Source organism: Schistocerca gregaria, chromosome 1 (genome assembly GCF_023897955.1).
Source record: "Schistocerca gregaria isolate iqSchGreg1 chromosome 1, iqSchGreg1.2, whole genome shotgun sequence".
Taxonomy (NCBI): domain Eukaryota; kingdom Metazoa; phylum Arthropoda; class Insecta; order Orthoptera; family Acrididae; genus Schistocerca; species Schistocerca gregaria.
The window spans coordinates 443,011,144-443,023,810 of NC_064920.1; the positions used below are offsets into that span (position 1 = coordinate 443,011,144).

Sequence of the window (12,667 nt, forward strand, 5' to 3'; positions counted from 1 at the left end):
AATGGCTGCACAATTATTTTAGAAACTATTTTTAACACTTTTGTTGATATCCCATTCCATCATGCTGATGTTTCACTTTTTAGTGATAGTATCACATTTTCTATATCTTTTACAGAAGTTTTGGTAAAAGTACTGAAAAATTCACCATCAAGTTGCTCACTGTTGAAGAAATTTACTTTGTCTGAGTACTCTGCTACAGTGACATTAGATTTGTTTACATTTATAAAGAATTCATTAAACAATTCAGAAATATGAGCAGGACTTACAATAGCTTTATCCTCTATCTTAATTTCAGAAATATAATGGACTCTACTTGTGGCACCTGTTTCAGCTTTGATCATTGGCCATAATGCCTTTGAATTGTTTTATTATCCAATATAAAACTATTATTTGCCAGTTCTTTGGCTGCCTTTACAACTTTCTTAAAAATATTTGTGCAATCTTTTACATAGGTAGCAAAATCAGGACTTTTGTTTTGTCTTAGTTCCCTATGTAGCTGTCTTTTTCTTGTACTCAAGATTTTTATTCCTTCAGTAATCCACTTTACTTTATTTCCTACCTTTTTATTATGTACAGTAAGTCAGAAAGTTTCATTTAAAACGTGTAGGACGTTTTCCAAGAAAGTAGGAAAATTTTCAGAGCATGAAATACTATGATCTGTAGCCCATTCCACCTTATTTAATCTATGATAGAATAAGTTCATATTTTATTTTCTGAACTAGTGTTTTGTGTAGGTTTTTTTTTTGAGCAAGGTTCTATTGTTTCTGGTAACTCCATAAACAGAGCGCAATAATCAGAAAGTCCTAAATCCAAACAAAACCTATTTGCCTCATTATAAGTGTAATTGGTTAAAATATTATCTACACATGTTGCAGACATTTCATTTACTCAATTAAAATCAGTGAAATTTGTGCTGAAACCTGATACTTAAATCATATCAATGAATTTTGTTTAGTTATTGGCTTTGCTGGCTAGATCTATGTTGAAATCAGCAGTTGTTATGCTGAGGATGGCACTGTTTCCCAAAATTGGTAGCCAGTAGGCAAAACAAAACAAAAAATGCAGCTACAGACTAAAACTTATATTTTTCTAGCCTAACGATGGATGTTAGATAGTTACTGTATGCTGTTCTGTGTCATTTTATTTGATTTCTAGCCTGCAAATTCACTCATTTATAATGTTGCTGCTTGATAAAAAATGGTAACACAGAATTTGCTTGTAGAAGATTTAAACATGAAGAGGGCAGAGTGCAAAGAGGCTAATTCACTGAGTCACGTTCTATTATCTCTACAAAAACTAGTGGTAAGCAGCAGCTATTTAATGGTACTATGAAAATTGCAGATTTTTCAAAATAGCTTTATTCCTGGTAATTTGACTTTTTTTAAGTTTACAATGAGGTAGCAAGAACAGTTTATAACAGTTTAATAGTAATTAATTATTAAGCCAGTGTCTATTAGATCTTTCTCATTGTTAATCTATACCTTGACTCACTGCACATTCCTGAACGTTCCATGTCATGCTAGAGTCTATATAGCACAGTGAATCACTGGATGAAAGCATGAATTTCGGTGAAAATGTATATAGGAAGCAAATAGAAAATGAAAATAACAGCAATGAATTGTTTCAGAAATAGTGATGGATAATGAGTACATGTAAGCTATGCCAAAACTGGAATTCTAGACTGCATACAAGTAGGACGAAAAATTATATGTCAGATGACAAAAACAAAGAAATCACACAGCTTCAGAAATGTAAATGGGGACAAAAAGAGAAAAAGAAGGGAAAAATATAGGATAAAAGAGGACAAAGAAGTGATTTCACAGGAATCTGCAGTAAAGAATAATTGCCTAAAAGTGCACTATCAGCATTTACATCCTTGTGGCCCATAATTGGGCATTATTCCTTGTAGAAAATATTTTTTTTTCTGAACAGTATTTCCAATATAGTCATTCAACTCATGAATATTTCACAGTTCTCTAACCCTTTACTGATAAATTGCTAGGATGAGGCAGAATTTTATATACTCAGACATGAGATAATTTTGTGAGATAATAATATAAGTTTTAGTCTGTAGCTGCATTTTTTGTTTTGTTTTGCCTACTGGTTACCAATTTTGTGTGTGTGTGTGTGTGTGTGTGTGTGTGTGTGTGGGAGGGGGGGGGGGGGGGGGCAGTCTTTTGTACAGAATATAGGACGAAATGTTACACTGATGCAACAATCTCAGACAAGATTGCGATTATATTTTCACTCAGTACTGTTCTGTGGCATTATCTTCTGGGGCAATAAAATAGTACTAACAAAGAAGAGTGCAGTAAGAACATTGCTGCAGGCTGTGCTGGTCACCAGTTGACACCTGACCATCAGCAATTATTTGTTATTTAGAATTGATCATTTCTGGAAGGTTCTTGAAATATCTTGTATTTGTAATGTTTGTATTTTCACTTTGTATAAATAGCAGCATTCTACATTCAGGAGTTCAGTTCTATTCGCACTGTATTGTTGTGTTAGTAATATGCCTGCTTTCAGTGCTACTTGTGGTATTTCAACGACAATTCTGCTTTCGGATTTGGACTTCATTGTGGTTGAGATCTTACATTGTTTGGTGGAGACCTTGGGTACTTCAGAACATTTAAATCACCATGAGTCAATTGGGAAACAAAAAATCATCACCTACATGGACTGGAACCAGAATACTAGTGGTACATTATTCCCAAAATCTATATCTCCACAAAACCTATGGATTCCAAAAAGGTAACAAGCATCAGACATCCATCAGTGTTTTCTTGAGATGCTGGTCAGGACTCAACGAAATGGCTGAAAGAATTCAACCAAGCTGCCAAATACAACAAGCGGGCTGACATGAGGTGTCTGGCAAATGTGTACTTTTACTTCAATGGCACAGCACAGCAGTGCTTTGAGATTGATGAAGAGAAGCTCAATAAATGGGACAAATTCCAGACCTGTAGGAAACATTTAATGACAGTCAGCAGCAAGTCCACTTACCAGAGGAATACTTGAAGAAAAGGGCCAATATCATGGGAAAACAACACAGTCTTACAAGCAAGATGTTTTGTGAATCCAAATATGACAAAAGCAGACAAAATCTCACACTTTATAAAAGTGGTCCCATCAGACCTGTACCAAGCTCTTCTGGTAAAGTATGTCACAACAAATGAAGAATTCATCAAGTGATGCCAATGAATTGGGGAAATGCAACATAAAACGTTGGATGAAAGAAGTACAAATGACTCTTGAATGTGGTCTCTTTGCCAGCTTTGAAAGACCACCATTATCTCACCTCTATCACACATCAGTGTATCAATCTTTAGCACCAGTTTCTGCCTCCAGTGAACCAACCAGGGGAAATGGATTTGGCCATGTCTGACTGATGCTGCGCCGATTAAACATTGACCCTGATCCATGAACAAAGCAACTACACCCAATTCCTTTGACAATATAATGACCCATAGAAAAACAAGCATTTAGAGGACAGAGGACTACACACCAGTTTCTTTCCACTGTGGACATCTTGAACACATTATGTGCTACTGCAGAGAAAGAAGGCAAGTTTTTTGTGGCCATTATGCTGACAGATCTCAACCTTCACAACAGCTCTATCCACACCAGTCAATTCTTTCAATCCGACCTGGTACAGATCCCAAACACTTGAGCAGTTCTCAAGTATAGGTCGCACCAGCATACTATATATGGCCTCCTTTGCAGGTGAACCACTCTTTCCTAAAATTCTCCCGATAAACCAAAGTCAACCATTTTCCTACCCTACCACAGTTTCACATGCTTGTTCCACCTCATATCACTTTGAAATGTTACACTCCAATATTTAAATGACTTGATTGTGTCAAGCTGAAAACTAGTAGTACCATATCTGAAAATTATATGTTTATTCTTCCTACTTATATGCATTAATTTACATTTTCCACATTTAGGGCTAGCTGCCATTCCTCAAACCAACTGGAAATTTTGTCTATCCTCCTACAGTCACTCAACAACAACGCCTTACCATACACCACAGTATCATCAGCAAACAACTGCAGATTTGCTGCCCATCCTGTCTGCTAGATCATTTATGTACATAGAGAATAATAATGGTCCTATCACAATTCTCTGGGGTGATCTTGATTCTTAGTTATTATTTAAAACTTTTGCAACTAAAAAAGGAATTCGGGCTCAGAAAAGAAATCTGCATATCAGTGGGGATTGTAAGCATAACAGGTGGTCACAGAGAACATTTGATAACTAATTGTCATGGGTAACCACAGCTCATCCCTAAAAATATGTGCTTAAGGACAGCTGAATCAGTACAGGAAAAGCAATTCAGTGCCATCAGTGAAGTATCATGCTTCACTACTGCTACAGATGACCCAAGGGAGTAAGCTACTGTCTAACTGCCAACAGTATCTGCTATTGAACAGCCAACAGCATATAGCATAACAAATGTATGTCAGTGAATGTTTGCCATTCTCAGACAATTTGTGGATGCTTAGAGGTCTGAAGTGGAGAGAAGACAGAGCAAGAGGTCCATGGTATGATGCTGAATCAATATTGGGGATCATTTATCAATTAGTCAGCACTCACATAAGATATTGCTAGCTGAACAACTGATAATCCATGAGGGGTGGAGAAGATGCTGCAAGATGATGATATTGAACCTTCAGGGAGTCCTTAGTCCTCTGCTGTGATCCTTCTAAAGAAGGAAGGCACATGGCCTTTCTGTGTCAACTATCAACGACTGAACAAAATCACAAAAAAAGAAGATATGAACCCAGTATTGCACTCTCATGACACCCTAGGCTGCTTGAAAGGACCAAAGTATTTCACAGCAATGAAGTGCTCCAACCATCTTCAAATATATGATGGACAATCTGAGTCAACACTTAAAATTAATGATATTTCTTTGCTGTCTGGATGACATAGTCATTTTCTTCAAGGAAATTTGAAGAACATTTATATCCAAGTGTTGTCAGACTAGAGACCTCTCCCTATATCCAAACACTGCCTCTTTGTTGCCCAAGAACTAAAAATGTTGGGGCAACTAGAGAATGGTGATGGAGGCTGTCCCAATCAAGAGGAAATAAGATGTCATAAATTTTCCAACTCCTCGGCACATTCGTGATGTGACAAGTTTACTTGGAATATGCTTGTACTATTGGTGAGAAATTTGTGGCACAACTTGACTAGAAGAAGGGATCGGTTGGTAGGGCATATTCTGAGGCATCAAGGGATCACCAATTTAGTATTGGAGGGCAACGTGGGGGGTAAAAATCATAGAGGGAGACCAAGAGATGAATACACTACACAGATTCAGAAGGATGTAGGTTGCAGTAGGTACTGGGAGATGAAGAACCTTTCACAGGATAGAGTAGCATGGAGAGCTGCATCAGTCTCTGGACTGAAGACCACAACAACAACATTGATGAGACATATAGGACTTCCGTGTCAAGCCACTTCCCTGCAAGAGCTACTGCAGAGACATGCCACAGTTTCCTGGAATGATATTTTAAGACAGATTTTTCCTTTTTTCCTTGAAGGAGGTGCAAAAATCTTCTTCAGTCCTAGCATTGTATGATGAGAATGCAGAGAGAGAATTTCACACTGTTGCTAGCAGTTTTAGGATAGGCTCAGTTATAGTACAAATTCAGGAAGGTGCTGAAAAGGTGGTAGCTTATAGTTATCGAGATACTACTCTACAACCAAGAAAGAGTGCCTTGTAGTTTTTTGGACCACCAACGTGTTACATTGATATTTATTTGGAAAACTATTCCCTGCTGTAACAGACCATTATTCTCTATACTGGCTGACCAGCCTGAAGGATCCATCAGGTTGACTGGCAAGATGGGCTCTGAAGCTTTAAGAGTACAATGGGCAGACACAAACATGATGCTGAATGCCATCTGAGGAACACTTCGGCATAACACAGCAGTGGAGATGCAATCTCAGTCATCACTGCATTAAATGACATTGCTGCTGAACAGTGGAAAGATCCATCATTGCTGAAAACCATAGAAGCCTTTAAATTTGAGGAACCTGGCAAAAATATATGCTCATCATCCCAGCTTATCTACATCCAGCTATCTTGTAGGTTTTCTGTGAAGCTCCAAGGTCTGGTCACCTGGGATTAGTGAAGAATCTAGACAGAAGACTCTAGTAGCAGAAATAATTTCACGGAGTGAAATCACTCACAGAGTGACAACTGCTTACCACCCCCAGATGAATGGCCTCACAGAAGGCTTTAATAAGACATTGGCAGATAGGCTCTTGATGTATGTTAAGGTTGAAGAGTGAGATTGGGATACAATACTGTCTTATTGTGAAACAAGCAACACAGAAAAGCAAGACACTATAGGTTTGGCCCTGTTCTCTCTGCCCTATGGTCATGGGGCTGACACAACAATGGTTACTGTTGCCATTCCAACTGGACAATAGTCACAGTGGCTACAAGAAACATCTCACATCCAGAACAATAGAAGTAAGTCAACTATTTAGCATACAGACCCTAGTCACCTATGAGAAAAACCAGGAGTGCAATAACACCAAGTGCCACTCAGTGAGATACAGACTGGGAGGCATGGCAGGGATTTTTATGTGTTTACAAAAAGTGAGACTATCAGAAAAGTTACTAAAGTCTTATTTTGGGCAGTACAGTATCCTTTGTTGCTTGTCGGATGTCACATATGAAGTTGAGGATTAAGTTCCATCATAAAGCAGACAAAGTGCAGCGACATTATCTGTGCCCTCTGTATGACAACCCTACAACAATCCTGAGCTGCACATAGACAACTGAAGCTTCTAATTTGAGAAAAATAAAGACCCACTTGATGATCACAAAACTTTAATTGTCTTACCTACTATGTAGGGAAAACAAGCATAAAGTTCAAAACCCATTTCCAAGAACACCAAAATGCTTTCAGGCCCAACCATTTCGAAAAATCAGTCATTGCACAACACATGTTGGAAACAAAAATGTCATCAACAGTCTAGGCAACAATTTGGTAGTACTACATAATGAAGCCAATGGTAAGACCCTAAATCTGTTCGAACAACTGGAGATATACCTCCACAAAATCAAAAAACCTGAATCTATGTTAAATGAACAAACACATTTTGCAAGCCATAGCTATTTCAGTAATTTTAAAGATCTATTCTAAAGTCATTTCCTGCAAATGTTAATTGTTTAATAGTCATATCTTTAGCACTACAAATAACTTCAACTTTGACAACACCATGTACAAAAATATCTGTGAATTGTTTACTCTTTACAAACATGTGCATGCAAATGTGCCTCATGAATGAAGTAACATGCACAAAAACGATGGAGGAAAGAATGTTTGCTGGTGATAAAACGTTAAAAATGTAACATTAAACCTTTTTGTGATAGGAATATGCATTTTAACTCTGTCAAGAGAAGAAATAAAACATGTATTAAGAGAAATTACACCTGATGGTGGACCCACAGGGTCTGAAATTTGTCATGTATTTAATAAAAACATGAAAAGTTGTGACTGAAGGTGTTTTTTAATTCATACCTCCAGTTAATTGGAAGGCCTACATTTGATGCTCATAACTGTAAAGAGGATATGACAACATGACCAGAATGCGAGCAGCCACAAGTGCTGCCACACAGAGGACTATTTGCAAGATCTGGATTCGGGGTGCGGTTGTTGTTTTCAATGAGAACTTCTGAGCAGTGGGTCGCTGTTTCTCCAGGAGTCTGAGCAATGCTGTGAGCAATGCTGCAAGCACTGTGGTATAGCGATGAGCATCATTGGTTGGCATGCTATGGGTTGCCAGCCCATAACCAAAACACCAGTAACATTCAAGTGTTGAAATACTTATATCATAAGTGATGAGAACTGTTTCTGCATCTTGGATATGTGATAGAAGATAATTTATGCAAAACAAGAACAAATCTGACATCAGTTCCTGTATTGCACCTGTAACACAAGTAATTATTCCCTATGCTGTTTCATTGTGTACTCTCCCTGAGTTTCTTAATGTAATTCTCTTCATCATTTTAGTGAAACAGTAAGGAAACCAATTACCAGCAGTACCATAATAATACAACTTATCTGGGAGAACTGCACAGTTAAATTATTTTGACAAGGCACATTAAGTACCAGTTGGCAATATTTTGTTTCAGTTTTTCTTTAATCTGACTTGTGAATTCATCGCTAAGGAAATTTCTTGTACAATCATCTTCAGGTACCTAGGTATTCTTACACCTAAATTCTCATACATATATTCCTTAATGGTATTTTTATTTAAAATATTTTCTGCAGAAAGTGCTGTACTGCTCCTATTCAAAGAGTGGTATCACAAAACCACCTTTAAATGTATTTGATCTGATTTTGGTGATTTGGGGATGCTCCTCAAATATTTATGGTAAAAGCAAGACTGAATTAAGGATGTATTGTGGAATTCACACCCACAGTACTAGAAGCAAAAACAACTTCCAAATAGGTTACAAAGCAGCATGTTATCTGGAATGGAGAGTCATTGATAGAAGTAAAAGTAGCCTTAAGTGTGTCCCAGGGAAATGTGTTGGTACCCTTATTGTCCATATTGTATATTAATGACGTGGCAGACGATCACCAAACACAAACTCCCAAATGACTGGAAAAAGGGGCAGGTGACTCTTGTGTATAAGAATGGTAAAATTACACACCAATACCCCAACATTGGTTTGTTGCAAAACTCTTGAACTTTCTCAGTTCAAATACTGGAAAGTTCCTTAAGATAGAGAAGCTCCTGTCCACAAATCAGAATAGTTTTAGAAAGCATCACTTGTGTGAAACTCAGCTTGTCCTTTTCTCATATGATATCCTGCAAACTATGAGTGAAGGACAACAGATGGAGTCTATATTTCTAGTTTTCTGAAAAGCATTAATGCAGTGACTCACTATAGAGTGTTGATAGGATATGAGCATACAGAATACATTCCTGGATGCACTAATTTGTGTAATGAATGACAGTGTAATACAGAAAAATGTAATTTAATGCAGATGAACATGAAAAACAATCCTGTAACATCCAAATATAGTATTAGTAGTCTCCTGCTTGGCACAGTCATGTTGTTCAAATATTGGTGTAATGTTACCAAACAATATGAAATGAAACGAGCATGTGAGGATTTCAGTAGGGAAGGCGAATGGTTCACTTCTGTTTATTGGGAGAGTTTTAGAAAAGTATGGCTCATCTGTTACGGAGACTGCATATAGAGCACTGGTACAACCTATTCTTGAGTACTGCTTGAGTGTTTGGGATCTGCACCAGGTCAGATTAAATGGTGCAACCTATTCTTGAGTACTGCTTGAGTGTTTGGGATCTGCACCAGGGCAGATTAAATGAAGACATTGAAGAAATTCAGAGACAGCCTGTTAGATTTGTTACTGTTAGGTTCAAACGACAAACAAGTATTAGAGAGATGCTTCAGGAACTCAAATGGGAATCTCTGGAGGGAATGAGACATTCTTTTCAAGGAACACTATTGAGAAAATTTAGAGAACTGGCATTTGAACCTGACTGTATAACAGTCCTGCTACTGGCAATGTATGTTTTCCATAAGGACCACGGACATAAGATAAGAGAAATTAGGGTTCATATGGAGGCATATACACAGTTGTTTTTCCCTTGCTCTATTTGTGATGGAACAGGAAGGGAAATGACTGCCAGTGGTACAACATACCCTCCACCATGGTCTGTATGGTGGCTTGTGGAGTATGTTTGCAGATGTAGATGTAGTTTAATAGTGACCATAGACTTTGCAGACTATGCAATAATCTATATTCAAACACTATCTGAAAAAATCTGCACAAATATCCAGCAAGTTCTTGGCACAATTTAAAAGAGGTGCAAAGATTTCAATTTGTTTTAAATGTTCAGAAATGTGCACTTCACAGAATGAAAAAGTGCTAGCATCCTCTGTCACAATATCAAAGAGTTACAGTTGGAATTGGTAATCTCATTCAAATACCTATGGGTAACTGATCTCATAGGCTGACTCATAGGTAAAGCAGGTGGTAGGTAGACTTTGGTTCATTGGTAAGATGTTGGGAAATTGCAGGTAGTCTACAAAGAAGACTGCTAACGAATACTTGTGCACCCCATCTCAGAATATTGCTCAAGTATGTGGGACTAATACCAAATAGGACTAAAAGAGGATATTAAATGTATACAAAGAAGGAGGGTAGCAATTATTATAGGTTTGACTTGTGAGAGACCATCACAGAATTTTGAAAAATGTAAGTTGTCAAATCCTTAAATATAGGTGTCAAACTTCCTGCAAAAGCCTACTTACAAAGTTTCAAGACCCACTGTTAACTGAAGACTATAAAGATATCCTTCATCCTCTTATGTACAATACCCATTAGGGCCATGATGACAAGATTACACTGATTGCAGAACACACAGAAGTCAGGTTACATTCCTTTAGGAAAGTGGGTGCACCCAGCGACTTTGATATGATTTATAAATTACAGAGCACAGCAATCAGCCATCCTTTTTTTTTTTTTTTTTTTTTTTTTTTTGGGGCAAATTCAGATTTCAGCTAGTGCCTATCCATTATCAATGCACTATTTTCTAATCTCAATGCATGTCAGTTCCCTGTTGTTCAGGCATTCAGGCATCACTGACTGTGACTGACGTCCGAACAACAGGGAACTGCCATGCATCGAGACCAGAAAATGGTGTATTGATAATGGCTAGGGACTATCCGAAAAACCGGCAAAAAAAGGACGACTGATTGCTGTGCTCTATAATTTATAAACACACAGAAGTATTTAAGCAGTCATTCTTCCTGTGCTCCTTATATGACTGGAATGAGAAGAAACTGTATATGTAGTACTCTGGAAAAATCATGCTTAGCAAAAATGTCTTTTGAATTTCATTCTCATAACAACATCAATGTTTAACTTCTATTTTTTATTTAATGCTTTATCTTACATGCCAAGAGAAGTATCATAATAATTTTTCTCTTCTTCTCTTAACACCCCACAGTTTGATAATAGAGAATGGATGTTGACTCAAGATTTTTTTTTTTACCTTATTAGGGCGACAATGCATCATCAGAAAACAAAAATGGTTTTGATGGGATAGCCTGACCCATCATTCACTTCTGAATCTCTCACTATCCTGATTAAGTTTAATGGAAGCTGTAACATTGACATGTATATTCTTCACAGAACACACACACATGAAATCAGTGCCTTGTTTGTCAAGAGCTGTTAGTACAGATCTTATTGAAACTGAGTCAAAAAGCTATTTACTTTTTATTTCTTTGGACCATGTTTCATATACACTACACATATACAAGATATATGACAACTAGAATTTTTATGATCCCTCAAGTTTTCTTTGTGTGATTCATTAATGGTGTGTTTCAAGGAATTGTGCCAAGTTGCTGTTTCCATTTTATTCACAATATTTCTATAAGCGACAACCATCTTCTTCAGGAGGTACAAATTCTGCTGTTATGTGTGTGTGTACAGCAACTGGACTTACAATAATGTGGTTTTGTTGTTTTCAGTACCTTCACATTAATTTTATTTATGCACTCTCCAGTAGCATCATATTTCAAAAGTTGCTAGTCCCTTCTTGTCTGAACTGTTTGCCATTTATGTTTTACTACTAATAAGGCTGCACTCCAGATGTCATAAATAGCTACCTAACATTTAAATTTATATTCAATGTTAGTAAATTTCTCATTTTCAATAATATTTACCTTTTCTTGCCAGTCTGCATATAATATCCTCCCTATTCCAGCTACTGTCTCATTTTTTATTGTTGAAGTAGCAAAATTCATCCACTATTTTTAGGGGGTCATTTTATAAGCTTGTACCACCAGCATCATCTGATGTAATTTCAACTACATTTCATTACCCTTGCTTTACTTTTATTGCGCTCATGATATAATTTCTTTTGAACACTTTTCAATAAGAAGATACAAATATAAAAATAAATTCTATGCTTAGCCAACCACTGTGTACATAATATTTGACGTACAATTTTTTCTTAACAATAATATTTTCCATATGTGGAAGGGGGATGTGGGGGGAGCATGGATGAAATCATACAGCCAATGCAAATTTGCTGTGAGGTACTCATCAACAATAAGTGTGCTACATTTGCATTTCCTATACATTACTCCTGCAGCATTAGGGTCTAAATAGCATCCAATTTTTTCAGTCAAATCAGAAATCTTCTCTGGGATGATAAAAAGCCATGAAAAGCTAAAGTGACTATGTACTACAGCTATTTCGTACCAATCCTAAGATATGGCTGAGAAACGTGTACCCTAAAAAACAAATACCTCAGCAGATTTCAGACAACAGAAATGAGATTCACGAGAATTGTGAACCACACAAATAGAAAGGACAAAATCAGGAATGAGGTGAATAGAAAAGCAGCAAGTATAGAGATTCCCGTTACCAGTGTCATAAAGAAATGCAGGCTTCATTGTATGTGCACATAATGAGAATGAACAGCTAAAGACCTGCCAAAAGGTATTTCAATCTGAACGTCATAGGAAGAAGACCACGAGGAAGACCAAGAAAGTGCTGGATAGAGACTGTAAGATCAGATGTGGAGGAGGAAGGACCCAAATGAGATGCCGTCCTGGAGCAGAAGCTGTATTGAGACAGAAGAGGATAAA

At 37.1% G+C, this 12,667-nt stretch overlaps 1 protein-coding gene across 3 annotated transcripts in view; it reads left to right on the forward strand.

Annotated features, from left to right (window-relative positions):
* The window catches only part of LOC126351810 (uncharacterized), a 584,469-nt gene that overhangs the window by 531,615 nt on the left and 40,187 nt on the right, over positions 1 to 12,667 (forward strand). The gene's annotated exons all lie outside the window — the stretch shown is intronic.